Consider the following 26,368-nt stretch of genomic DNA (forward strand, 5'->3'; position numbering starts at 1 on the left):
TTCATAAAGAGCTCTCCAGTGTGCTTTTTCATGACAACTTCTTTCTGGTATTCATTCGTGGAATGGGATCTTTCTATAAACTTGAAAAAGGAGACATGATAGACAGGTTTCTTCTTTTATTTAAGTTTATCATTTACCTTTATGGAATCAAAACAAAAACAAAGCCTACTTGTGATTTCTATTACAAGCACCCTCTTCACAAAAGGAAAAAAAGTGAAGGGGAGAAATAATATGAAAGCAAATACCACATACATTTGATAACTCTCTGTATTTTACATTTAATGCCCTTGGCAATAGGTTTATCACTTTCTCAGGTCACTGCTAGCATTTAAGGACAGAAAAGGCTTTGGAGCTGAATTTGCAAAGCATTTAGAAGCATACCAATTCCTAAGGAATCCTCTTATATGAGGGGGAAAAAACGGTGCTAAAAATGATGGTGGTAAGAGAAAACGATTAAAAAAGAAAACTCCATTTTGACAAGGCAGGTTAACAACTCAGTGTTAAATAGATAGCCTCTATATATGATATTAAAAAACTGGAACTCTTCCTTATCTTTTCAAAGTTTTGATGTCTTTACAACAAAACACAGCTCCCACCCGCCCTCAATATTTTAACATCTATGTGCCAGGCTGTAAATTCCTAGGGACACTTGTTTCACATTATCTTACTCATCCTCACAAGTGTTAAGTCAATGTTCTTAATGGAGCATGAAAACAACAACTGTTTAAAATAATGAGATGTTATTTTCAGGACATACAAGTTTATTACAACATTAATAAAAATTAGGGTCTGTAGTTGTTGGAGAGATAAATAAGTGAGCAGAAAGATAAATATTATGTGGGAAAAGTAAGGACTAGTTTTGTTTTTATTTCAATATTAACTAGTAACATCTAGCTAACTTTACAAATACACTTATCTCTCCTGCTGCCTTGGGGTGAAATGAGGTAACTTTTCTACATCTTAAAAAAAGCCTGTAAAAAGAAGAGAACTTGGGAAAAAGAAAAAAAAAAAAAAGACTAAAGAAGACAACTACCTTCTTTTGGGGTATAATTCTCTACCAGTAACCATTTCGCATGACTGTTTCCCCTCAAAATACTTCTAAAACCTGAACACCCAGAGAAAAATGTTTATATAGCATATATTTATTCATATAACTGCTCAAAGTGTGGACTTAAAAGTTCTATATCAGTATGCAATGCCCAGTACTTACTGATTAACTGTTGATGAAGACAGGGCAATAGCATTTTGGCTCCACCATCTAGCTCAACTGCAATCAATTAAAGAGATTCACGGAGAATATGCAGGTTCTAGATCAGTCCCAAAAAGCATATTTTGGGGTGAGCCTATCAACTAAAATAGTAAAAAAAAAAAAAAAAAAATTAGGTTGTTTGGTGGCACATAAAGTACTTACTATATGGGAGTTAAAATAATAAGATTATCACAAAACATGAAATATTTTTTCTTCATAACTAACACGTAATTTTTTTCCCCAGAAATGATCAGGCTAGTTTTTGTCCCTTGTGAATGAAGGGAAAAAAACTTTATTCTCACACCAAATTTTAGTCAAACGGACTGACAATTTTTGTAACGGTAAGGAACATAAACTTAATTTCTTCCTGAACCTTAACTAACTCTCTAAATCTTAACCTAATAAATGTATCTTACCACCACTACAGCATCACAGTAAAAAGGTAAGTTTTTGGTGTATTATCAGCACGGTCTTTAAACGTTTAAATGCTGGTAAATTATTCAAATTAATAAATAAATAGAAAAAAAATGCAGTGACACTCAAAGTTATTTGAAACACAAGTTTAAGAGCAGCTCAAAGAAAAAAAACTGAAGTAATGGAAAAATATGAAAATCCTTCCCTGAAAAATAGTTTTTCTGTCTGTAAAACTTTCAACACAATGCAAGAATGTCTTACTTGAACTGGAGCTTAAAAGCTAAAAATGGTTGTCTTCGGGAAATCAAAATAAAGGTAAAATCCGTAAAAGATAAAATACTTCCAAACGATATTACTGTTAAGTTTAAAATACTGAACATTAGGAAGTACTCCTACAGAATACGCTTTTTGTCAAATGTCCCAACAAGCAGCCTCACCTACGGTCAGAAAGAAGGTGCAGAACGATGAATCAAGTTACAAGAAAATAACCATTGAATGCGAATTTCCAAATTCAATCAGGGAAAGGGAGCCCTGACTTTCGCATTTCACAGATTTATCACCTCTCCTTATCTACACCGAATTATTTTTATTCTAAAAACACATGCTGTACCATTCAACTGCAGAGAATTAGCCACTTCTACCCTCAAACCTATGCCGCAGACTGCCTGAAGATTCTCAAAGTCTACTTTAAAGGACGAAAAAAATTAAAAAATTTAAAAACTTCCTCAGAACTCGTCAAAATACGACAATCCCTATTTTGCACGCTCATTTTCCTGTTCTCTGCCGGGTTAGGTCTGTCTCCCCGCACTCCAGCTCCTCTCTTTCCCTTTTAAAAGAGACTCAGGCTGACAGAGATGGTTCGGCGAGCAACCCCGATCCCTTCCGCTTGGGCCATGAACAGCTGAGCGAGAGTGAACCCCAAAAGGTGGGAGAAGAGTCGAAGAGGCGAAAAGGTAAGAGGAAAAACAGGGGGTGCGGTGGAGTGGCGCGAGACAAGCCCCAACTCTCGATCCCATCCAACCTCACCTCTCCTTCACCGTACCAAATAAAACCGAAAAGGTAACAAAAACGTAAAAAAGGAACTCTACGAAAAAGCAAGGCGGGCTTCCTTACTCTCGGGGTTCCCGGGCCCGATTCTCTCGCCAAGCTCCCGGCCCACCCCACCCCCAGGGGTCCCGGCGCCATTTAGCTCCTCCGAAGCCGCCGCCATTTTCCGCCCCCGCCGGATCGCTAGCTGTGCCTCCGCGGTCGCTCGCTACCCTGCTCTGCAGCCCACGCCACCGCCGCAGGCCCGGCCCCGAGAGGGAGGCCCTGGCGTGAGCGTGAGGGGACTGCAGCTTCAGCGTCACGAAGGCCCAGCTCTCACCCCGCCCGCGGTGCCCGAGCGCCGGCAGCTGGCGCCGGCCGGCGAGAGCAGGCGGGCAGCAAGGGGGCCGGACGGGCTCCACTGGGCGGAGCGGCCCTAGCGGCGCTTGGGACCTGAGGCTTCCATCGCACTTACTTCCTGTTTTGGGTCCGGGCACTTTGGAAGAACCAGGATGGAGGCTCCAAAAAATACCAGGATGGAGGAAGCAGCCACGGGCAAGAGTGGCTGCAGCTGGAGTGAGCGAGCGCGACAAGCCACCGGAAACGGAGCTACGGCCGCGCCCCGCCCCCAGCCCCCGCGCGCTCCCCCGCCCGGCCTCCTCTCCCTGGGGGCGGCCCTGCGCGCCGGCCGTGGCGTCACTTCCGGCCAAGTCGGAGCGCGAAAAAAGGTCCCTGGTTATTTGAGCTTCGAGCCCCGTCTGAGTGGGAGTTGTTCGTTGTCTGCTCTTTTCTCCTCCTCCTACAAGGAAATAGGTACTGACTGATGCCATGAAGGAGGACCTTCTTTCTTTGGCGCAACTGTGGTTTTCCTGGCTCGGCGACAGTTGGGCCTCGCCAGCTGACTTTCGTAATTATTCTGGGCCTCGGAGCGGAGGGAGCCTCGCGTGTGGAACTGTTAGAAAGCAGGGTCTGGGTGCAGACGATAACCGGGAATTGTTTGTCTGGCTCTTCTGACTTGGTCTGCCTTGCCGTAGGCGCGTAGGGGTGTTACCCGTTGGGCGTATGATGCAATTCTTGGTGAAATGTATCCTGTGTGAATGTAGGAATATGCTGTTCTGTAGTGCACAGTACGCCTTATAAAGCACGGCTTTTCTAAAGTGGATGCTCTTCAGTTAGCCTGGGGAGCTTTCAGGGAAGACCAATACTCGGCCCCGCCCCCAGAGAGTCTTTAAGCTTCCAGAGACTCCTGCAGAGATTTTTCTTTTGAAAGAGTCCTGAAAATTTTTTAATTAATTTTTTTTTTTACTGGACTATAGTTGATTTACAATGTTGTGTTAGTTTCTGCTGTACAGCGAGTCAGTTATACTTGTACATATAGCCACTCTTTTTTAGAGTCTGTTCCCATATAGGTCATTACAGAGTTGGGAATAGAGTTCCCTGGGCTATACAGTAGCTTCTTGTTAGGTAGCTGTTTTATATAAAGTAGTGTGTATGTGTCAAACCCAGTCTCCCAAAGAGTTCCGAAGATTTAGTGGTCGGAACCCTGTTACGACTCTTCTTAGGATTCATTTCACTTGTTTATAAAATTGATTTATTGTACGCTGCTTTTCTTTTACTAGTGGGATGAGAGGAGTTTAGAAATTAGATTTGACAAATATTCTTGCATCCAGCAACTATGTGTAGACTTACACTACATTGTCACAATGGGAGTGTAGTGAGCATCGGTTGTAAAGGTCAAATGAAGGCCGTCAAGAGTGTGTATACGTACGTCTTGAATTGGTCTTAACTAATGAAGTTGATAATGCTTAGTGATTTCTTTTCCTCTCTTTTGGCATAAAAAAAATTTTTTTTGTAACCCCGGTTTCTTTTGAATACAAAATGTAGTTGGAAGACTTAGTGGAAGTGACACTAATTCATTGAAGAAAGGGGAAAAAGTACACACTGAAATGGGTTTACATAGATAAATATTTGTTTCGATTTTAAGCCAAATGTACACAGTTTTAACCAGTAGTCCACATTATCTATTCTTTGGGGTAACTGTCTCACTCATAAATGTTGCATTTCATAAAAAAGAGTGTAAAACGAAATACCATCACACACCAATCAGAAGTGCTAAAATCCCAAACGCTGACAACACCAAGGGCTGATAAGGCTTTGGAGCAATAGGAACTCTCATTCATTGATAGAGGGAATGCTGAATGGTACAGCCACTTTGGGAGACAGTTTGGTGGTTTCTTAGAGAACTAAGCATATTCTTACCATGTGATCCATTAATTGCTCCTTGATATTTACCCCAAATAGTTGAAGCCTTACCTCCACATAAAAAGCTGCACAGAGATATTTATACCAACTTCATTGGAATTGCCAAAACTTAGAAGCAACCAAGATGTGCTTCAATAGGCAAATGGATAAACTGTGGTACATCCATACAATGGAGTACTATTCAGTGCTAAAAAGAATTGAGCTGTCAGCCATGAAAAGACATGGAGGAATCTTAAGTGCATGCCACTAAGTGAAAGAAGTCTGTCTGAAAAGGCTACCTACTGAATGATTCCAACTATCTGACTTTCTGGAAAGGGCAAAACTATGGAGATAGTAAAAAGATCAGTAGTTGCCAGGGTTTGAGGCCAGAGAAAGAGAAATAGGTGGAGCACAGAGGATTTTTTAAGGCAGCGAAATGATTTTGTATAATGCTGTAATGGTAGATACATGGCATTATATATTTATCAAAACCCATACAGTGTACAACACAGATAGTGAACCCTAATGTAACCCACGGACTTTGGTTGTTAATGATATGTCAATGTTGGTTCATCATTTGCAAATAAATGTACCACTCCGGTGGGGTATGTTGGTAATGTTCATGTGTAGGGCAGGGAGGATGTGGGAAGTCTCTGTATCTTCCCCTCAATTTTGCTGTGAATCTTAAACTGTCCCCCAAAATAAGGTCTATTTAAAAAAAAGAAAATATGAAAGGGCCTGGATTTGGACAAGGTTAGCTAACATTTTTTGAGTGCTTATGTGTCATTTAAATGCTTTACGTATATTAAACACATGTAATGTTCACAATTGCCAAAGCTTCAGTATAGTTATTACAAATGATTCCCACTTTAGACAAGAACCAAAAAAGTGAAGGAATGTGTCCAAGGAAACACAGCAAATAAATGGTAGAGTCAGAATGAAAGCCTCAGCTCCAGAGCCTATGCTCTGAACTACCCTTCTGCAGCTCAAAAAGTACACTTTGGCAACAGTCTTTTTATAATGAAAAATTATTACAGCCAGTTTCCAGAGTCTTTACTGAACTGGAAGAAGGATACATTTGACTAGTTTTCAAAAATAACTGTCAAGAGCAGCATGTTATTGCATCTAACTTAATTATCAGTTTGTGGTAATCTCTGCATCCCACTGTGGTTATGGCATATATCATTCAATTTTTAAATGAGTACATAAATAATAGGTAACCAACACCACGAGGCAGGAGAGTGTTGTGGTATAGATGTTGAAGTCAGACCCGAGTGTGAATCTTGACTTTATTGCTTAGCGGTGGGTATGGTACTTCGCATCTCTAAGCTTCGTTTGCTTTTGAAAAGTGGGGATACTAAAATCTATCTCCCAGAATAATCTAGGCAACATGCTTTGCACAGAGCCTGTCATATGTAGTAAGCACTTAAATATGGAAACTAATAAACCCGTGAACCAGAAAAACAAATTACTCAAAGTGGAGTTCTAATGAGATAATAGTTACATATGTAAAATTGTGAACATTACCATTTATGAGGAGTTGGTTCTTAATTAGCTATATTTTCCACAAAGCATTACGGTGTAGGATTCTTCTTCACTGAGGCATAGGAGAGTGTTATCTAAATTATAGTTGCTACCCATTCTCTTCTGAAAAATCTTAGGTTAGTCTGCACTTCGCTGTTAATTCCCTAAAAAAAGTCAAGTGCATCCTCATAATTAATTCTTCCTTTCTGGGTGAGTTTCTTTCATAATTACCTTTTCCCAAGGTCAATTGGTGTTTTCTTGGGGAAAACAAGTGTATTTTAGTATTAGTTTAACACATAATTTTAAAAGTGAACCTATAATAGTAACACCTCTATATCTTTAACTTGCATTATCAACGTAAGACTATCCAAACATAAGTTTAAACCTAGAGCAACTTTCTGCAATTATAATTCTCGGTGTTTCCTACCTCACTACTTAGTCAATATGTACCTAGGGAATGCATGAGATTTTTTTTTTTTTTTTTAATTTTATAGCTACTTTTTAATTTTTATTTATTTTATTTTTGGCTGTGCTGGGTCTTCGGTTCGTGCGAGGGCTTTCTCTAGTTGCGGCAAGTGGGGGCCACTCTTCGTCGCGGTGCGGGGACCGCTCTTCATCGCGGTGCGCGGGCCTCTCACTATCGCGGCCCCTCCCGTTGCGGGGCACAGGCTCCAGACGCGCAGGCTCAGTAGTTGTGGCTCACGGGCCCAGCCGCTCCGTGGCATGTGGGATCTTCCCAGACCAGGGCTCGAACCCGTGTCCCCTGCACTAGCAGGCAGACTCTCAACCACTGCGCCACCAGGGAAGCCCATGCATGAGATTTTTAATATTATCGTAGGATTTTCCTAATTAGTAATTAAATATTTTGTAGAAAAATGGTGAAGAATAGTTTTTTCATAAATAGAAGGTATTATAAAAGTATAGCACAGTTATAGTATTTACTGCATTTGCTAGTTATGATTAACTCTGGTGGACTTCAGATTTTTTATAACACTTTCATGAAGCTCATCAGCAATAGAGTATTGATGAAATGACCTTCCTTTTTTGAAAGGTTGATATGTTAATATAAAAGTGTTTCAAATACTGAGAGGCAGGTTTTATTGTTTAATAATTGTCTCATGTCCTGGATGTCATGATTCAGAATAAAGAGATGTTTGCAAGGACTTCTGTTCAAAGTAAATGAAAAATATAATTATTGAGTAGCCCATTTTCTTTCTACACAGTCTCTGAGTCCTATTAATACAACTGATGTGTATACGCTGGAAGCCCTGCCAGAATTTCCGGCAAGCTGATGGGGATTCCTGTGCTAAGAGAGGAATGAGCAAACTCCCTAGTTAGGCCAACACATCAGGCTCTTCCAAGTCCTCTTCTGTCTGAGATTCCTCCTCCAGGCTTTTGTCTGGGACTTATGGCACTCCATCTCATAACCCCTTTCCTGCTCTCCATTTCATGTCAGTGTCTCATCTTCTACATCTCTTTTAATCTTTCAGCCTGGTTACCTCTTCACTTCATTTTCTTTTGCAATAGATCTTTACTGAGGCCTATTCATGGAACATTAGCAAAAATTGGTTCCTCTTCCAGTTAGGAGAATGGAGAACTAAGACTTCAGATCTTCCCAGCAAGTGAGGATGGAAGTTTTCATTCTGTCCTTGAAAATTTTGTGGGCAAAATGAAACAGAAACAGTTAAGTTACTTTACTAAAATTGGGAGAATGTTTGAACCCAGATTCAAATATCTGTTCCTTTATAGTCTGGCCTAGAAGGGAGAGGGACCATATATTGGTAAATCAATTGGTAATTGCCAATTTGGTAAGTTCTAAACTCTGAAGGTGAACTTTATGTAGGGAGTTCAGAGCTGGGTTTTCTGAGAAGACACTTGAGCAGGGACTGGAAAGGTGACAAATTACCAGAGTAGGGGGCGGGAGGTGGGAAGGCATTTGTTCAGCTAGTGTGGGAAAGAGTGTGTTTGTAGAAAGCAGCTGGTCTATAATGTTTATAAAATGGTGAGAGCACAGTGCTGGTAAGTAGTAGGCTCAGTCTCTTGCTGATGTTAACTGAGTTTAATACCCCATTCCTCTAAGGTTGGACCATCTGCTGCCTCTGCCTTGTCTTATAGCTTCAGTTTGCCAGCATCTGGTACAGTACCTTAACTTAGCAGACACTTAGATGTTTGTTGAGTTCAAAGATAATTGTGTCTTAAACCAGGAGATCAGAAACCTAACCATTTTTATTTTTTGGCAGGAGAGCTCAGTCTTTTTTCAGATGGTGTCACTACTCGGGCAACTCTGGAATGAAACAAACAAATGTTACCTTTATTATTACTCTAGTAGAAGGAGGTTATTTTAACAAGATGCCACATGTTCGGCCTTATTCTAAACTTTATTACCCAAATCTTGTCCATCTAGATGCAGTATTTTAAGGATAGAAGTGTTGCATTTTAACCAGCAGATGTCCTTATTGTTCAGCAAGATTTTTTTTTTTTTCCCCCAGACCAGTAGCTACAACAGTAGATGGGAATTCTGTGCCTTGAATTTGTTAGTGATAAGCTGTGGTAGACAAATGACAAGCCTCAACAATAGTAAAACCAAAGGGATTATGCTTTGAAATTCAAATGTGAAAGGCCCTCTAGCATTTAATGACTTGTCATTGATTAATTCCCTTCTCTTTTATTCGATGTATATCTGATTCTCTTGCCCGGAATATGCAGTGACAGAGAAAGAAACAAGGAACCTGCGTAACCTTTATAGCTTCCAGGAGTTTGCACATTTGTGATACACCCATTCCTTCCTTTCATTCAGCAGACCTTCCGTGAGCATGTCCTTTGTATTGAGCGCTATCCTAGGCATAGGGAATATGGAAGTGGTCAAGAGAGACAAGGGATGGAGGAGCTTACATTATAGTAGTTTTTTTCCAACGTGTCTTTGTACAAAACTCTTGGTTAACTCTTGTAATTTACTAAATTATTGCAACTGCCCATGAAACTTGCTCATAATTAACTTAATGAGGGATTAAGACAAAATATGAATCAAATCACTTAGTATCATCAGATTGATCTAAATTGCAAATATTAGGAAAGATGGACCAATCTCTTGGTCTTGCTTAGTCAAAGCACTTTGGAACATATCTGGCAAATAGTAGGTGCTCAAAAATGTCAGCTATTATTATTTGTCTTTATCCATCATAACAAATAATGAAAAGCAGGAAAAGAGAATTGCCTTATTTGTTGAGTAGGATTTCTTAGGGCAACAATTTTATTTCAGTGAAGAGGATTGGTATATAAAAAATTCTTTAATATATTAAGATTTGTATTGAAATCATAATAGCTAGCAAGTAGTCTTTCTAGATATCTTTTAAACTTATTTTAAACTGTGTTTCATAGTGGCAGTCTATTGCTGAAAGGTATGGAAAGGGATATTATAAGTTCCATTGTTTTACATTTTTTGTTTCTCTGAAACTGTTTCTTGGAAATTGGCCTGTTTTCATGTTTCTGGGCAAAGTGTTTTAAGCACTAGAGAAAGTGATATGGCCTCTTACTTAAGGATGCATTGGATACCCTTAATATACATGCAACAGATACATACAGACACATGCAAGGTAAAGGTTTTTCTTGACCTGAAATTGTTAGAGGTAAAATCTAAACTCAGTAGGAAACACTGTTTTTCAAGCAAGCTATTCCTCCCCCCAAATTACCTGAAATATCAACCTAGTCTTATAATACCTACCTAATTTAAGAATATGTACATTATATATATATATTTAAAAAATTTATTTAATTGAAGTATAGTTGATTTACAATGTTGTGTTAATTTCTGCTGTACAGCAAAGTGATTGTTATACATATATATACATTCTTTTTCATATCCTTTTCCGTTATGGTTTCTCACAGGATATTGAATATAGTTCCCTGTGCTATACAGGAGGACGTTGTTGTTTATCCCTCCTATATATAATAGTTTGCATCTGCTAACCCCAAACTCCCAATCCTTCCCTTCCCCACCCTCACCCCCCTTGGCAACCACTAGTCTGTTCTCTTATGTCTGTGAGTCTGTTTCTGTTTCATAAAGACTATCTATCTTATATTAAATATAACCATAGTAAATTAAATTCCAGAGCATAATACCTTTGTTATAACAACTGCACCTTAAGTGGACAGACCTGGTGAAGACATGTAATATATAATTGTTAATTTAATGAAATTGGGGATAACAGGATTAGGAAAGCAGAGTTTCTATGGGCCATCTTTCAGACTTGTGAATATTATTATTATATATAATCATATAATTGTAGCCACTGCAGCAGTATTATATTTATATTAGCAAACCTAGGGTAAAAAAAGATATGTAACTTCAGCAGTGAGAGTATCACTAATGTTTTCTTCCTGTGTCTTTTATGTTTCTTACCAGAAGGTTAACATTTATGCTGAATTTTAGTCTGTGATGGTTCAACCTGGTGTAGCAAGACATAAGGCTATTACAGCCTTTGTTACCCCTTTCTCTATTTCCATTATAATTGGATAAGCTCACTTTTGTTGAACAAGAGCCCATTTCACATGATACTGCAGTCTTTTCTCTCTTTTCCTTTTCCAAAGAGCCATCTGCTGTGGAATCATTCTCTGTTGAGCACACTCTTGATCTTGAGCCTGTAATAAATTTTCACAAGAGTCTCAGAGGAACCCATGCTGCTTTCCCGTTGTAGACCAATTGCAGGGAAATATGTGATACAACAGTGCCTCATATATAATGTTATAAATAACTATGTTATTTGAAAATGTTGTAGTAGGTATAGTATAAGCAGTCTGTCTCTTGAAATGGGTAAAAATGAAAATAAACCTGAAACCCTCTGCTTTTAGTCCTTTCCTACCTCTCTCGTCATCACAACTACACTTTTATAAAGTAATAAATTGAATGAAGGATTTAGAAATTAGATATTCCTAGGATAGGTGGCTTATACCTAATGGTAGGATGCAATAAGTGACCAGTGGTTTCCTACCGTTTCCATATTCACTTGGTAGGAAAATCTGATATTATCAGATATTTTATTTTTATTAAATTGAAAATAGGAATCAAAATGGTTGAGTTCACTTCTTTTTATTGTTGTTTAAGCAAACAAAAGGTGAAATTCAACCCCAAGTAACTTTTTTTAAAGTCATAGATTATACACTCTAGGTTTGCAATGAATGAGTCTGTCATTTCCTCAGCAACAGGCCCTCAGAGACCTCCTCAGACTCTAATAGCTATTCGTTCTACTCTCTCAACAAATGACCTTTACAGAGACTTTTAAGCATTAACTTCCTCAGCAGCCTGCTGCCCCCGCCCCTGCTTGTGTGCTCATCTGAGCTCATCCTAAACTCCTTTCCTCCAATCCTGGAGATGTTCCTTCTCTTATTCAAAGCTAATCCCTTCTTTTGTGTTTTTTGATCTCATCTCCCTCCCAGGACTATGCTCATTCTTTCTTCTATGTTTTCAACCATTATAGCCTGGTTTCTGCCTCCAACATGCCTCTGAAGATCATTAACGACTTCCACATTGTTAAATCCATGAAAATATTCTATTATCATTTACCTTAATTTTTAGCAGCATTTGCTCCTTAAATGACTATGTCATTCTTCTTCGAATACTCTTTTTTTCTTGGCTTTGAGATACAGTACTCTGGCATTCCTTCTACCTCTCTAAATGCTTCTTAGCTGGCCTGGCTTTTAAATTTCATAGTTCTTCATGGTGACCTCCTAGGCCTACATCTCTTCCTCACACTATCCTCTTTCTAAGTGATATCATCCACTCCAGTGGCTACAGTTGCTCTCTATACACTGATGACTCCTAAATTTATAACTCTGTTAATCTGTTATTCAAATGCCTTGTTGGATGTGGTACTTGGCTTAAATGTGGAAGGCTTACAGTGTGGAAAGTTGCATTTTCTAAACATGGCTGCAACAGTATTTCCCATCCAATGTGCTCTTCATATAATACGGTTTGATACTCCTTCCATCAAGAGGTGGAGGTGTATGACTTCTCCCCTTGAAACTGGACAGGTTTTGTGGCCGTTTTTAACCAATAAAGTATGTAGGAAGTGGTGCTATAGGACTTCTGAAGATAGGTTATAAAAGACCTGGCAGCCAACAAGTAAGCAGCCATCATATAAGCAGTCCAGCTGCCATACTGTGAGGAAGCCCAAACTAGCCCATTCAGAAAAACCACGTGGAGAGGCACTAAGAACATAAAAAAGAAGGATGATTGGAGATCCCCTAGCTGCTCCAGCCTCCCCTCCAAATTAGTTATCTATTGCTGCCTAACAAATTACCCCAAAATGTAGTGGCTTAAAACAGCAAGCATTTATTATCTCACAGTTTCTCTGGGTCAGGAATTCAAGAGGGCTTAGCTAGGTGATTTTCTTAGGGACTCTCATGAACTTGCTATCAAGATGTCAGCTGGGGCTTCAGTCATCTGAAGGCTTGACTGAGACTAGAAGAGCTAGTTCCCAGATGGCTTACTCATATGGCTGTTGGCAAGAGGCTTCATCCTTGGCTGTTGGCTGGGGGCTTCAGTTCCCACTATGTGGGCCTTTCCATAGAGCTGCTTGAGTGTCCTCAAGCACAGGGCAGCTGGCTTCCCCAAGAGCAAGTGATCCAAGAGTAAGGATGCTGCAGTGCCTTTAATGACCTAGTTTCAGAGGTTACACATTGTCACTTATATTTTAATCCATTTATTAGAAGTGAGTCACTATGGTAAACCCACACTCAAGGGGATTGGAATTGGGGTCCACCTTTTGAAGGAATTTGTGGGCACCCTCCATCCATTGTTACAGTGCCCACCATTATCTGACTGCAAAGGCATGAGACACCTGCAAGGTGGAACTGCCTATCCCAGCCTTTCCTAAAATTCTGATCCATAGAAACTATGAGTGGTAATAAAATGATTACTGTTGTTTGAAGCCACTATGTTTTAGAGTAATTTTTTTTCAGCATTAGCTAACCATAGCATGGAGTCTTTTGGATTAAACCTTGGAAAGCCAGAAAGTATTCCCCTCTTCTTTGGCATCCCCACAGACTTACCTGGGGTTTCTATTTCTTTTTCTTCCTCTAACCTAGGATTTTGACTCCAAGAAAGAAATAGCATATGGGGGGTCCTTCTCAGGTACCTATTAGCACTTGTTAGCTTATAAACATTTTAATTTCCTTTTGGTTGGAAAAACTGCTCTTATATCATTAACATTTCCCCCATGCTCTGGTTCATGATATAAACTCTGATCTAGGTGGTCTAGGCCCTTCTCTTACTTTTTAAATGAAAGGTTTTAGAATCCTCAAAAATCCTTTTTTTTCCTTTATAGTTCCTGGCTCTTAAAGATGAAAAGTTCTGGATTTCAATATGGTCTCACATAAATTTATAAAAATCCATTCAGAAATTTAATTGACTTCTTAGTTCTAGCCTGTATGTATGTTCTTCCTCTGAATCAGAGCATGGAAAACTATCAAAGCTGCCTTTATGGTGGGGGAAGGATAACAGGTATAAGAAAGTGCAGGAAGGAACAGCAACTCATTAATAGCTCAAAGATATGATTATACTAAAGGAATAATTAACATACAGCATTTATATTAAGTGGTATTTGATTTTACATAATAAAAGTTTGCACAAAGTATGTGTACATGTCATAGTTCATTATCTTTTTATCTATTTATTTATTTGTGATAGATTTTGAAATTTGGGAGGTATGGAATGTATACCCAGGACTGGAATTCCAGTTTACAAAATTGTACCATAGGAAATGGAGACTGAAGGAAACATGTACCTGGGAATTACCAGTATTTTTAGTAGACAAGCAACTCAGCAGAGTGCTTTCCAAAGACTACAGAGATGCTTCTGGGTTTCAAAAGGCTGGAAGTGGAGTATCCACCTGAGTCCTTTCCAATGATAGGGAGATAAGACAGTAGCAAGAGGGCACAGAAGTGGTAATAGGGCACAGTTCAGAGGTGTTGAGCCCTCTCACAGGAGATGAAGGATTAAAAAGATTAGGATTTTGAAAATCTTACAGGTTAGAAGCTGAAAATTCTTGTTACATATTACTTTCAACATATTTTAAAATATAACTGATGCAAGCACTTGCAAGCCATGGTGGTGCAGAAAAGAAATGTTGATGCAATAGATATTCCCATATTTATTACATTACTAATAATATGAAATAGTTATAGAAATTACCTGAATTCTACATGTCAGTAATTAGTAACATAGAGGTTACCTGAATATCTGGGCAGGAAATGGAAGTTCCGCCAGTAGCTCAAAGAGGCAGAGTCATGTTCTACATTTCCTGGTTGACCAGACATTTTTAACGTGCCTTCTCCCACAGCTTACATCAGAAGGGCAGGTGTAACTTGTTCCACAAGGAATTTCTTCTAAGAGGGCCTTCTTGTACCTGGTTAAATCTGGAAAAATGACACATGGAGGCTCACATAGGGCTTCCTGATGACTCTTGCTTTATGTTTATTTGATTCTAAAGAAACTTTCTCCATGAGAGCTTCTACTGGTGATGAGGCCTATTCAGCAACGAATTATTTTGTAATCAGGCATGTTGCAATCTGTCAGAAGTGCAGTTGTCCATCTGCTGTGTCATTTCCACTGACATTATAAACTATAGTCTATTTGGACTGTTTTGGAGAGACAGAAATTGGCTAGTTCATCCTGTTTCCTTTACTGATGTCTCGGTGTCAGTACAGAAAATGTGGCTGAGAAGAAATTTAGGTGAAGTTCTTAAAATCTGTGATGGTTACATTTAGCCTACATTTCTGTTAAGAAAGTGATTCATACTTCATGTCTATTTCCAGTAGCCAAAACTAACACTATGTTAAGCCTAATTAAAAGCTCTCTCAAATTGCTAACTTCAAAGTTGCTGTAAGTAGCACAATTAGGAAATCTACACTGATTTTTTTTTTAAAAGAAACCATGTTTTTTCTACCATGCTTAATCCTGCCCCTAGAACCCTTGTTTGTTTAAAAGTTGTGGACTTTAAAAGGAGCTGTGGTACCTGCAGCTTTGTTCTTCTTTCTCAAGATTGCATTGGCTATTCAGGGTCTTTTGTGGTTCCATACAAATTTTAGGATTATTTGTCCTAGTTCTATGAAACGTGCCATGACTATTTTGATAGGAATTGCATTAAATCTGTAGATTGCTTTTCATAGTATGGAAGCTTTAACAATATTAATTGTTCAAATCCATGAGCACAGTATATTTTTCCATTTACAATAAGTCCCCTATATACAAGCCTTCAAGATGAGAACTTTCAAAAATTCGAACATGCGTTCATGTGTCCAATCATGTAAGTTAGTTCTATTTGAGGAGGCGTTGTTAATTTTTGAGGCACAGGGCTCGAACATAGAATAGTACATAAAGGTTGCAGCAGCCGTTCAGAATGCAATCCAATGCTACCGTGTCTTCTACGATGAGAAAAAAGAGCTACTACCAGACATCACTGGATTGTTTTTTCAAGAGGGTAGATAGAATTGAATCCAGCAAGGAACCAGAACCTGTGCCATCAACGTCAGGTGTGAGTGAAGTTGCAGCTTGCCCTCCATCTCCTATTGCTGACAATCCTTCAGCTCTACCATCTCCCACCTCCTCTTCCTCCTCCAGTCAGTAACTCTTCTTGCCTGTTCACTCAATGCCAGCCCCTGTATACCAGCTGTTGTACCGTACTACCGTACTTTTCAAGGTACTGTACTATAAGATTAAAAATGTTTTTTATGTATTATTTGTGTGAAAAGTATTATAAACCTATTACAGTACAGTACTTTATAGCCAATTGTATTATTAGGCTAACTTTGTTGGACTTATGAACAAATGCGCTCTTGGAACAGAACTCGTTCATATGTAAGGGACATACTGTATTTGTGTCATCTTTAATTTTGTCAGTTGCCGTATAGTTTTCAGAGTATAAATTTTTTCCTAGATATTTTATTCTTTTTGATGCAATTGTAAATGGATTTTCTTAATTTCTCTTTTTGGTAGGTTTTTTTTTTTTTTTTAAGTTCCTTCTTTCTTCTTGTTTCTTTTTTCTCTTTCATACTGGAGGTGTTCTTAAAATACCTGGCCTTCCTTGGCTCTCTGTCTCATGAGAGCGAGACAATGAAAACCTATGTTTAGAAGCTATGGGGAGGAAGCAGAGGGAGAGATTATTGACTGATAGATTTTACTGTAGGGCTTAGGGTTAATCTGGCCAGGCTTGGTCAGTTTTTTTTTTTTTAATGTAATTGTTATTTTATATTGGAGTATAGTTGATTTACAATGTTGTATTAGTTTCAGGTGTACAGCAAAGTGATTCAGTTATACATATACATATATCTATTCTTTTTCAGATTCTTTTCCCATATAGGTTATTACAGAATATTGAGTAGAGTTCCCTATGCTATACAATAGGTCCTTGTAGATTATCTATTTTGTTTTATTTTATTTTTTTAAAGATTTATTATTTATTTATTTATTTATTTTATTTATTTTTGGCTGCATCAGATCTTAGCTGCGGCACATGGGATCTTTCATTGTGGAGTACAGGCTCTTCGTTGTGGTGCGTGGGCTTCTCTCTAGTTGTGGTGTGCGGGTTTTTCTCTTCTCTAGTTGTGGCATGCAGGCTCCAGGGCACGTGGGCTCTGTAGTTGTGGCATGCAGGCTCCAGGGCACGTGGGCTCTGTAGTTTGTGGCACGTGGGCTCTAGTTGAGGCGCGTGAGCTCAGTAGTTGTGGCATGTGGGCTTAGTTGCCCTGTGGCATGTGGGATCTTAGTTCCCTGACCAGGAATCAAACCCGCGTCCCCTGCATTGTAAGGTGGATTCTTTACCACTGGACCACCAGGGAAGTCCCTGATTATCTATTTATATGTAGTAGTGTCTCTATGTGATAGTTTGTTGTTAGTGTATAGAAATGCAACCAATTTCTGTGTATTTAGTATCCTGCAACTTTACTGAATTCATTTATTAGTTCTAATAGTTTTTTGGTGGAGTCTTTAGGGTTTTCTATATATAGTATTATGTAATCTGCAAATAGTGACAGTTTTACTTCTTCCCTGATTTCAGACTATACTGCAAAGCTATAATAATCAAAACAGTATGGTACTGGCACAAAAACAGACACATAGGTCAATGACAGAATAGAGAGCCCAGAAATAAACCCATGCTTACATGGTCAACTAATCTATGACAAAGGAGGCAAGAATATACAATGGTGAAAAGAGTGTCTTTAATAACTGGTGTTGGAAAAGCTTGACAGCTACATGCAAAAGAATGAAACTAGACCGTTTTCTTACACCATATACAAAAATAAACTCAAAATTGATTAAAGACTTAGATGTAAGACCTGAAACCATAAAACTCCTAGAAGAAAACATAGGCAGGTTGCTCTTTGACATTGGTCTTAGCAATATTTTTTTGGATCTGTCCCCTCAGGCAAGGGCAACAAAAGCAAAAATAAACAAATGATAAACAAATGGGACTATGTCAAACTACAAAGCTTTTGCACAGTGAAGGTAACCACTAACAAAATGAAATGGCAACCTACCAGATGGAAGAAGATATTTGCAAATGCTCTGTCTGATAAGGGGTCAATATCCAAAATATTTAAAGAATGCATACAGCTCAATATAAGCAAACAAACAATCTGTTTTAAAAATGAACAGAGGACCTGAATAGACACTTTTCCAAAGAAGACATACAGATGGCCAACAGGCACATGAAAAGATGCTCAACATCACTAATCGTCAGGGAAATGCAAATCAAAACCACAATGACATATCACCTCACACCTATCACAATGCCTATTATCAAAAAGACAAGAAAAAACAAGGGTTGGTGAGAATGTGGAGAAAAGGGAAGCCTTGTGCACTGTTGGTGTGAATGTAAATTGGTACAGCCACTATGGAAAAACAGTATGGAGGTTTCTCAAAAAATTAAAAATAGAACTACCATATAATCCAGTAATTCCATTTCTGGGTATTTATCCAATGAAAATGAAAACACTAATTTGAAAAGATGTATGCACTCAGTGTTCACTGCAGCATTATTTACAATAGCCAAGATAGGGAAGCAACCTAAGTGTCCACTGGTGGATGAATGGATAAAGAAGATGTATGTATATTATATATTACATATATATATAAAATATTACTCAACCATAAAAGAGAATGAAATCTTGCCATTTGTGACAACATGAATGGACCTAGAGGGTATTATGCTAAATGAAATAAGTCAGACAGAGAAAGACAAATACCTTATGACCTCTCTTATATGCAGAATCTGAAAAACAAACATAACAAGATAGAAAGAGACTCATTGATACAAAGAATAAACTAGTGGTTGTGTGGGGGGCTGGGAGAATGGGTGACAGAGGTAAAGGGGATTAAGAGGTACAAAATTCCAGTTATAAATAAGTCATGGGGATGTAATATAGGAAATGTGGTCAGTGATATTGTAATAACTTTGCATGGTGACAGATGGTAACTAGACTTATAGTGGTGATCATTTCATAAGGTATAAAAATATTGAATCACTATGTTATACACCTGCAACTAATACATATTGTAAGTCAATTGTACTTTAATGAGAAAAAGAAAAAATGCTAACATGCATTTTAACATGCATGGCAAATCTCCAAATAAATAATGTTATTATATTTCAAAAATAAATAATAAAAGGAGCTGTGGCAGTACTCACATGTCAGCTAGGGTTTCTTGTCTCCTATCTCATGAAGTCAGTGTAAGATTGTCTCAAATGCCTAGTTCCAAAGTCCAGTTACATTGAAAGCTTTCCATAGTCTTCTGCAGGTTCTCAGAGTTTTATGCTATCATGGTTCTCTCTTCCTTTAATTCTTGCATCGATTTTACCTTAAAGAATTGAGTGTCTTCACCAGTTATCACAGGGCTTCTCATTCCAAGATTTTAGTGGCATTAAGAAAGGAGTCATACCCTTCCAACATTTGCCTGGCTTCTTTTTCTCTTCTACTCTCTCTCTTACTTCTCAGAACAAAGCCAGTTCCTCTTCTTGCCTCAGACATAGCATTTTAGCAGGCTGATATTCTTGATCTTACTTGTGGTGAAGTCTACTACTGATCCCCATGTTTATTCTTCCCTTGTTCAGTAGTAATAGTAGAATATTTGTGTGCCAAGATAATAATTCCTGGTAATAATTTCCTAGCCTCCTGTGCAGCCAGGTTTAATTGCATGACTGTCACTCTGGCCAAAGTGTTGTATGCAGCACTGATGTTTACAACATCAGGGTATTTTCCCTAAAGGAATGAGCCTGCCCTCCTTTTTGCTTTCACCTCTTCCTTCTGACTGGAATGTGAGTGTGGTGGTAATGAGTCATTTTTAACTACACAGATAAAGGCTATAGGAATAGTGGAGTGACAAGATGGATTGACATGACGGAGTTCCACACACCTGACTTTTCCCATGCCTGTCCTTGACTGATTATGCCCTGTTACATGAGAGAGAGGTAAACTTCTATCTTCTTCTTAATCTATTTGTATTTTGGGTTTCTGTTTCTGCAGCTGAGTCTATATGCTAATCCATACAATGCCTTCAAGCTCTTACCCTTCACACCAAGGCATTTCTTAAGACACTTTCTAAGAAGAACTCTGATGAACCAAATTTCCTCCCCTCTTAATATTTATATATTAAACTTTGTGTAGAAAGGGAAGATGAGTGACATTTCCTTAAGGAGAGATGTGAGAGTAAAGGTACTTTAGGTGGAGGGAGCTAATATTTCACGAGGTAATATTCAGAAAAGTGTAAAGCATTTCTAGAGAATAAAAACCCTGCAATTTGAGTGGAGCATAGGGGAATTCTGGAAAACAAGGTTGGAAATGTGACTTCAGTGAGGTAAGGTAATGGAGGAGTATATCGGTGAGCCTTGGCTAATTTGTTGTGTCACAGAACACCAACTTTAGTGTCTTACAAAAACAGTTATTAGTTCACTGTTAATGGGTTGGCAGTTGGGGCTGGCAGCAGTTGGTCAGTTTCACCTGGGCTTACTCCTGCAGCTGAAATCAGTTGGAAGATTAACTGGGATTGGGTGGCCTCATTCACATGTCTAGTTGATAGGTTGATGGCTGGTGTGGCTTAGTTCTCCTCCATGTTGTCACTTCAGGCGTCTGGCCTCAGATTGTCCAAATGGCAGCAATGTTCCAAGAGCAGCAAAGAAGACAAGTCTCAATGCTCACTTTCTAAGCCTCTGGTAGTTTCATATTAGCAAGTCAGTGGCCAAGCCCACATGTGTAGATAATACTTCACCTCTTGGTAGGAAGAATTGCAGATGATCAGAGGACAGTATTTTATAATCTGATAGATCCTTGAATACTAAACTAAGAAATTTGGAATTTTAATTGGTAGACAGTGAGAAAGGAAGGGCACAGATTTAGAGACCAACCTTAGATGTAGCCGAAAAACTCTCTTTTTAGAAGAGTTTTAGATTTATAGAAAAATGGAGAAGATGGTACAGAATCCCCATGTACCATACATTTAGTATCCCTTGTTATTAAGGTCTTACATTAATATGGTATATTTGTTACAAGTAACGAACCAATACTGATACAGTATTATTAATTAAAATCCATGCTTTATTTAGATTTCTTTAGCATTTACTAATATCCTTTTTCTGTTCCAGGATCACAGGATACCATATTACATGTAGTTGTAATGTCTCCTCTTGGTTGTGAAAGCTTCTAGACTTTACATGTTTTTGATGACCTTGACAATGTTGAGGAGTACAGGTCAGATATTCTGTAGGATGTACCTCTATTGGAATTTGTCTGATGTTTTTCTCATAGTTAGATTTGGTTTATGAGTTTTTGGAAGGAAGACCACAGAGGTAAAGTGCCAGTTTCAACATATCAAAGGTACATACTGTCCTCATGACTTCCCGCTGTTAATGTGAATCTTGATCACCTGGCTGAGGTAGTTTTTGTCAGGTTCCTCCATTGTAAAGTCACCCTCCTGCCAACACCCCCTGCCCCCAACCATGTACTGTTTGGAAGGAAGTCACTATTCTCAGTCCATACTTAAGTAGTGGGATGTTATTCTCCCTGCTCTTGAGGATGGAATATCTACATCAGTTATTTGGAATTGCTCTACATGGGAGATTTATTTCTTCTTCTCCATTTATTACTTTACTCAGTGATATCTTTATATCAGTATGAACTCATGGGCACTTATATACTTTGGGTTATAACCTTATAACACTTATAACCTGATACTAATTTTTATTTTTTTGCTCAAATTGTTCCAGATTTGAGTTGGCTTCTGTGCCCCTTTGACATACTCTCGTCAATCATAGGCCAGTGTAGCCTAGAAAGCCAGGCTGCACCAGTATAGGGAGCAGGTTGCATAAGGCATGGAAGGCAAAAAATGGAAGTTGCATGAGGACAGCTAAAGGGTGGTGGGAATTAAGGAAATGCTTAACTCTTTTTTTTTTCAACTTCTTTAAAAAATTTTTTTTTATTTTTAAATTTTTATTTATTTACTTATTGGCTGTGTTGGGTCTTCGTTGCTGTGCATGGGCTTTCTCTAGTTGCGGCGAGTGGGGGCTACTCTTCGATGCGGTGCGCAGGCTTCTCATTGTGGTGGCTTCACTTGTGGAGCACGGGCTCTAGAACACAGGCTCAGTAGTTGTGGCGCAGGGGCTTAGTTGCTCAGCGGCATGTGGGATCTTCCCAGACTAGGGCTTGAACCCGTGTCCCCTGCATTGGCAAGTGGATTCTTAACCACTGCGCCACCAGGGAAGCTCAAGGAAATGCTTAACTCTTTTTTCATATAAATTGGAGAAAATAAGAATTATCCCATTATGACAGATTTTAAGGTTAAAGATATCATCAGGGAAAAGCCAGATGTTGACTGTGTTATTATAGCTGAAAAAATACTTCTGGAAGAGTTTGAGGGTGCAGAGAGCTTTTACAATTGAACAGAGATGCCATAGAATGCAGTGGAAGGGGCTAGTAAAGTGCTCGGCAGAGGTGGGAGACTGGAAGAGGGAGGGGAAAAGATGGAGATTTAGGTTCATGAATCAAAAGGGTACTTATATGATAAGATGTTACAATATCAGTATGAGCCCCAGAGTAGGGATTTGGTAGTTAAATACATGAATAAAAATATCTCCGACAAATGGCAAATTAGTGACTAATAATTGTTTGCTCAAACAATTATTTGGGATAAGATGAATGAAGAGCATATGCTGCTTATTGGAGTTGTCAGTACTTAGCTGAGCTGTTGACAAAAATGGAAGGATATTAAATTAGAACCGCTGTCTCATGGACTGTATTCAGAGAATACCGGAAACACTGGTGCTTTAAATATTCACATGAAAAAGTCATAATGCAAATGACTTTTTACAATATGTGAAAAAATTATAGAATGATATATGGACTATATGATTATACTTTCTTAGGTTGGGGAGAAGGAAAGATAATGGTTCTCTCTTTCTCCCACAATACTGTACATTCCCAAAACATTTTGGTACGTATCTCTCATTTGGGGTTTTCATTTGGGGAGAGATGGGAGGTGGGAAGAATGTTCTGAGAAGCAGAGACAGAATTAAATTGAAGAAAAAGCATACCCTCCCTTACTTATCTCTTACCTCCCCCACCCCGCCCCCAACCTTGCCACCACTGGAGAACTGGCTTAGGGTGACAAAGAGATCAATGATCTCCATGTGCCTGCTTTGAGCAACACAATGAGAACAGAATCAGAAACTGGATTTAAACTCAACTTTGAAGGCAGAAATACCTGAAATTTTTGAGGTGAAGAACTGGACAATTTAAAATGACCCAAAATAACAAAACAGAATTGTCTCCAGCTGGGAAAAATCTTTATAAATCTAGGCCAGAAGTTTGTATCTATCATTTCATGTTATCTTCTGTCATTGACTAGTTACCTGTTCTTGGGCAAGTTAATTCATACTAGGAAGTTTATTTATTCATAGGGTTCTGAAGACTTAATCTATGGATAAAGGTTTTTCTCTGTAGTTTTGTTTTAGTTTTTATTTGAAATAGAATTAATCTCAAACTTACAGGAAAGTTGCATGTACAGTATAATTCACTTTTTTTCCTAAGCCATTTGAGAGTCTGTTGCTGACGTGATGCACCATCACCCATGAATACTTCTCTGTGTATTTCCTACAGTGACATTTTCCTACATAATCATAATAAATATATTACTGTCTAATCCTCAGACTTCACCTACTGTCTTAATATGTCCTTTACAGAAAAAGAATCCAGTCCAAACCATGTGTTGCATTTAGTTGTCATTGTTCTTTACTCTTCATCAATATGGAAGAGTTCTTTCGTCTTTTCCTTCACTTTCTAGACCTTGACATTTATGAAGATTACAGACCAGTTTTTTTTTCTAATTTTTAAAAATTTTTATTGGAGTGTAGTTGATTTACAATGTTGTGTTAGTTTCAGGTGTACAGCAAAGTGAATCTATACATATACATATACCCACTCTTTTTTAGATTGTTTTCCCATATAGGCCATTACAGAGTATTGGGTAGAGTTCCCTGTGCTGTACAGTAGGTCCTTATTAGTTATCTGTTTTACATATAGTAGTGTGTATATGTCAATCCCAAACTTCCAGTTTGCCCCTCCCCCCCTTTATCCCCTGGTAACCATAAATTTATTTTCTACATCTGTAACTCTATTTCTGTTTTGTAGATAAGTTCATTTGTACCCTTTTTTTTAATATTCCACATATAAGTGATATCATATGATATTTGTCTTTCTCTGTCTGACTTATTTCACTTAGTATGACAATCTCTAGGTCCATCCATATTGCTGCAAATGGCATTATTTTGTTCTTTTTTTTAATGGCTGAGTAATATTCCATTGTATATGTATATCACATCTTCTTTCTCCATTCATCTGTCGATGGACATTTATGTTGTTTCCATGTCTTGGCTATTGTAAATAGTGCTGCTATGAACATAAGGGTGCATGTATCCCTTCGAATTATAGTTTTGTCTGGGTATATGCCCCAGAGTGGGATTTCTGGATCATATGGCAACTTTATTTTTAGGTTTTTGAGGAAGCTCCATACTGTTTTCCACAGTGGCTGTACCACTTTACATTCCCACCAACAGTGTAAGTCCCTCTTCTGTACACCCTCTCCAGCATTTATTTGTAGAGGTTTTAATGATGGCCATCTGACCAGTGTGGGTTGTTTGGTTTTTTTTGTTGTTGAGTTGTATGAGCTGATTGTATATTTTGGAAATTAAGCCCTTGTCGGTTGCACCATTTGCAAATATTTTCTCCCAGTCAATAGGTTGTCTTTTCATTTTGTTTGTGGTTTCCTTTGCTGTGCAAAATCTTATAAGTTTGATTATGTCCCATTTGTTTATTTTTCCTTTTATTTCTATTGCCTTGGAAGACTGATCAGAGAAAACATTGGTACAATTTATGTCAGAGAATGTTTTGCATATGTTCTTTTCTAGGAGTTTTGTAGTGTTATATCTTATATTGAAGTCTTTATGCCATATTGAGGGTTTTTTTGTGTGTATAGTGTGAGGGAGTGTTGTAACTTCACTGATTTACATGCAGTTGTCCAACTTTCCCAACACCACTTGCTGAAGAGACTGTCTTTTCTCCATTGTATATTCTTGCCTCCTTTGTTGAAGATTAATTGACTATAGGTGTGTGAGTTTATTTCTGGGCTCTCTGTTCTGTTCCATTGATCCATATGTCTGTTTTTGTGCCAGTACCACACTCTTTTGATTACTGTAGCTTTGTAATATTGTCTGAAGTTTGGGAGGGTTATGCTTCCGGCCTTGCAGAACAAACTGATTCTTAGTCTCCTTCAATGACTTTCAGATTAGCTTATTTCAAGTTTTAAGGTCCAAAGGCACTATTAGTTGGAGGAGAATTGACTTTAGGAAATATACTATACCTCTAAAGTTAAAAGTTAACACATAGAAAAGTTTGTCTCGTTCATTCATTCATTCACCAAATATGTGTTAAGCTCATAGGTTTGGGCAGTGCACCAGGCTAAATGCTGAAAAGATACCACTAAAGGCTGGTGCACAATCCCTTACCTACAATTTGGAAGTTTTCAAAGCTGCAATTTTCTTCTGAAATTTTGTGCCAAAATTCATTTGGTTGCAAAACTAGGTCTCAGCTAACATGAGGCTTTTTATGGTCTTTTTTGTTTCCACTCAACTTGAATGTTTATGTATGTCATTGCCAAAATAGTTATGTATTTGACTGAAAGGTAAAGATCCAGACCCACTAAGGGTATTTCATCTTAATGATTTATGCATCATTTTACCTTTTCAGAAGGTTGGGGGGAAAATCTGATTCTGAAACATTTCTGACTCCAAGCATGTCAAATAGGGATTGCAGATCTGTTCCCAAGGAATTTATAGACCTGTGCACATTAGAATCACCTGACCAGCTGTTAAAGTGTGTCAGTGCTCAATTGTCACTTAAGATCTTTTAAAACGGAAGTGCTGGGGTGGCATCAGTATTTTTTTTAAACTCCCCAGGTGATTCTAATATGTATCCAGGTTCGAGAGCTACTGTAATTGACATATAAATGATGGGATACTGATTGGGTGACTTTGGGAGCGCCTGCCAGAGTTCAGAATCCCATCCTTTAAGGGTATGCTGAAAAAGTGCAGTATGTTGAGAAGAGAGTGACCAGGAGAGTAAGGGGGTGGACATTATGACCTAAGAAATCATGATATCAGAAAATAACTCAAGTAATTGGAAATATTAGATGGAGCAGAAAAGACTTAAGCAAAGTGTGTATAATATCAGCCTATAGGATTTGATTTTGTCCGCAGGGTTCCAGAAGATAAATCAAATTCTAGTTCAAAGAATCAGCTCTTGGTAAAAGGATAAACAAAATTGACAAACCTCTGGCCAGGCTCACCAAGAAGAAAAGAGAGAAGACCCAAATAA

General features: G+C 38.4%; 1 protein-coding gene and 1 long non-coding RNA gene across 2 annotated transcripts in view; one reads left to right on the forward strand and one right to left on the reverse strand.

Annotated features, from left to right (window-relative positions):
- DMTF1 (cyclin D binding myb like transcription factor 1) overlaps positions 1-3,282 on the reverse strand; it is a 43,670-nt gene extending 40,388 nt beyond the window's left edge. Inside the window, 1 exon segment of the mRNA XM_036864429.1 lies at positions 3,165-3,282. The gene's annotated coding sequence lies outside the window, so the exon portion shown is untranslated.
- A 120-nt stretch (positions 3,283-3,402) lies between these two features.
- LOC118901278 overlaps positions 3,403-26,368 on the forward strand; it is a 58,327-nt gene continuing 35,361 nt past the window's right edge. Inside the window, exon 1 of the long non-coding RNA XR_005021321.1 lies at positions 3,403-3,502. This is a non-coding gene — a long non-coding RNA (uncharacterized LOC118901278). The remainder of the gene's footprint in view (positions 3,503-26,368) is intronic.

Source organism: Balaenoptera musculus, chromosome 9 (assembly GCF_009873245.2).
Source record: "Balaenoptera musculus isolate JJ_BM4_2016_0621 chromosome 9, mBalMus1.pri.v3, whole genome shotgun sequence".
Classification (NCBI taxonomy): Eukaryota; Metazoa; Chordata; class Mammalia; order Artiodactyla; family Balaenopteridae; genus Balaenoptera; species Balaenoptera musculus.